We start from the raw sequence: 3,451 nt of genomic DNA on the forward strand, positions 1-3,451 counted from the left end.
CGCGCACGTTGTTAAGCCGCCATCTTGACCCAGAAGTGTCAAACGTTCCTATTTTTAAAATATCATCAAAGCTAAAAGGCCCTTCAAATGACCATAAAGCAATACAAATCACCAATCCTAGCTAAGCAACAAGGTCACTTGCAAAAGCAGCACCCCTGAAACACAGAGTCTACTTCATTCACACTCAAAATCACCCATCGTATAAAATTATCCTATTTACATACAAAAAAGCAAAGCTCATTTACTCAAAGCTCAGCCTGTGCTGCTCATATTTAACCAAAGCCTGAGGTGGAAGAATGCTGCTTTCCCCACATGATGATCGCAACTCCTCTTATCAGTGCTGAAGGCCATAGAGTTGAAACCCAACAGATCCAAGGAAAGAAACATGTGGATATAGATATGGTGGTAAACAAAGATATAGTGAGCACTGTTAGCGTCCATCAGCTCTTCCTGAATCTAGGGACTCAGGACCCTGGAGGGGAGCATGCCTGCTCACCCCTGTTCCTTGGTAAAGAGAAATCTGGGACATATCTCTCCCAATTATTTCATTCACATCATCTAAAGTGATGTCCTGTAGTCTAATGGCTGCAAAGTTAGGTTCCTACTCTCCAGGTTCAGGTTTAATGCTTACAATTGCCCCATCAGTTGGAAATGAAGCTGGATCACACAAACTGTGACATATTATGGATGAAGGTGCAGAAAAACCTCCCTGGCCTCTATTTTGTTCTTGAGTTGAATGCTGTCCAGAATGCATTCCAGTGGTTGGAAATGGGGATGGGGCAGTTCCTGAGCTAGGAGACTGGTAAGGCAAATTCTGCAGCTGAAGAGACAAAGCCCCAGAGAGCAGTGAATTGGCCAGGGGATGAGAGCCTACTAGGAAAGTTGTAGCCAACTATGAATGTGAAGGATCATAGTTAAAGGGTTGTAATTGAGGGGCAGGCTGCCCTGTGATCTGTTCAGCTGTGGGAGAAGAGAGACCTTTGTCCTGCATTTGAATAATGGTATCCTCCCATTGACCTGAAGATGAGGGAACGAATGCACTGAATGAGGTGTGTGTCTTAAAAGATGTCCTGTTGAGCCTGGATTTGAAGAATGAAATGGTATGGATGACAGTGGTTAACAGCCAAGATTTGATAAACCAGGAATAGTTGCATCCTGCTGAAACAAAATTGGATCAAATTCTTTGACCAGAGGCAGCATTAATAGGAAGACAAGTCAGTCCATTGTACTCATTATTTAACACAAGCAAAGATGGAACTGAAGACAAGTCAATCTTTTCTCCTTGTTCTTATTTCATTATAACTGGTGTGTAAGTAAAATGTTGAGACTGGCTATTTTTCCTCTTGCCATTGCAAAGATAAAAATGCACCTGCACTGCAGCTGTAACTGCTGGGTTTTGATATGGAGGAACTTCAAGAACAATGTGAGCCCCTTAACATTTTCCCTGATTATTCTCCCTTTTACCTCCCACTGAGACCATCCATCTTGTCCTTTTTCAATAAAAATGATTTTGGATTCTCAGAAGAAAATTAGTCACAATAATTTCATGACCTCCATTTACAGAACATCTGTTAATTCTGTTCTTCTTGATATGAGGAAGTTCTTGAGCAGACTACTGGGAGCACTTGACAGGAATAGAAGCTGTCTGCAGAGGAAGGACTTTTCCATTGAGCTGTGGAATGTGTACATGAAACACAAAGTATTTTTTCTACCAATATCAGACTCTTCTTTATAAAGTACTATATCTGAATTGCAGAGTTTCAAAATACCTGGACAATTAATACCGGCTGACATATTGTTTTCCAGAAGAAATGGAATTTCCAAAACTTTTGTGCTAGCAATCATCTTTTGGCTTGCAATAGCAATTGTCTTCCCAGTGATTTCATGCACCTGATAAAATGCATGAGGTCATAAATATTGATCATCTGCTGTTCCAATAATTATCTGTTATCAGCTTTTCACTATAGCCCAGGAGCTTCACAACAGGGTGTTCCCTAGTAGATGCTTGTACTGCCCCTCGGCTACCTTCAGTTTCATAATGAGCGTGATGATGAGTTTTAGGTTTTACTTCTGTCTTCGGTTTGCACTGTCCAAAATGAGTTGGTAAAGGCCAGTCTACTGGAGGCAATTAAGACATGCGAAATGTAGGGATATGGCCAGGCTTTGGTTTGCTCCAGGGAAAGGGTGAAGAAACTGAAATAAATTAGTCACTAGATGAATCTTTCTTTAAAGGATATTGAGATCCAAGGCCATCATCTATAGAAGTATCCCAGGATGGCAAAAAACTCCCTTGGTCATCTGCACAGAGCTCTAATTTTCCTGGTAGTATGGCAGCTTGGTCTTCAGAAGTCTTCCTTTTTTTCACAGGAATATCAGTCTCTGTACAGTACTGAAATGGAAAAAATGCAGGGCCAAGGCCTGATCCACCCTGGACAGAAGCATTGAGCCAGGTGTCTTCTGTTACACTTCCCTTGGGGCAGTGACCAGGAGAAGGAACTAGTGAATGTTGGGGTGAAAGGGAGCCAGCATAACAAATCTCTGCACTGGAGTGCCAACATTTCCCACATTGGGAAATGGGCCTTGAGGAGGGTCCTGAGTCTGCCCTGGAGCTCAGCCAGTTCTCATCGATGACACTGGGCCTAGGAGAGTGGTAAGGAGACTGCCTGTGTGACAAGGAGTGCCTAAGTCCATACTGTTGATGCCAGGACTCTTCTCCTGGGCAACCTCCTGGAGAGCCACCAGAAGTTAGAGGGGATCCAAGAGTAAATGGGGCAGCAGCTTCATTCAACTCTGCATCCACATCATCATTAAAGTGTGAAAGATTCACAAGAACATGTATCTGAGAACTTGCTTGTTCAAGAGATGCTGCTGGCAAGATTAAGACTAAGGGTAGATTCCTAGTAGAATGGTTCAAGTGGAAGATAAAGATGATCTCTAGAAGAGATCATCTTTCCAAATATTCTCTTTCTGTGCCATTTATGTGTAGCCCATCTTCATGAACATCTATTTCTTGATGACAGGTGAGGTGAATGTAATTTGAACACTTGGGCACTCAAAAGGTTTGGGATTGCACATGGGTGGGCCACAGTGGCTCAGCAGGCAGACTTCTCACCTGCTATGCTGGAGACCTGGGTTTAATTCCTGGTACCTGCCCATGCAAACATAAAAGTTTAAAAAATTTTTTTAATGTTTGGGATCACCTAGTGGGCTATATTTAGATTCAGGAATCTCACAAGTTCCTACATAGCTTTTGTGACCTTGTGGCTAAATCGATGATGACAGAAGAGTGAGATGGTAATCCATAATGTAGTAAGCAAAGTAATGAGTTTAAAGTAGATGGAAGTGAATCTACATTAAAGATGTAAATAGATGCATAATCATCTGGTTCAAGATATGCAGGTCCCAGGTCCCAGGATGGCAATGCCTGAGCCCAGTCCTCACCAAAGACCAG

General features: G+C 42.4%; 1 pseudogene; it reads right to left on the bottom strand.

Moving 5' to 3' along the window:
- Positions 1-252: 252 nt before the first annotated feature.
- LOC143679393 (nuclear factor of activated T-cells, cytoplasmic 3 pseudogene) lies at positions 253-3,237 on the bottom strand (annotated as a pseudogene).
- Between the last annotated feature and the right edge of the window lie 214 nt (positions 3,238-3,451).

This window comes from Tamandua tetradactyla, chromosome 4 (assembly GCF_023851605.1).
Source record: "Tamandua tetradactyla isolate mTamTet1 chromosome 4, mTamTet1.pri, whole genome shotgun sequence".
NCBI classification, from domain to species: Eukaryota; Metazoa; Chordata; class Mammalia; order Pilosa; family Myrmecophagidae; genus Tamandua; species Tamandua tetradactyla.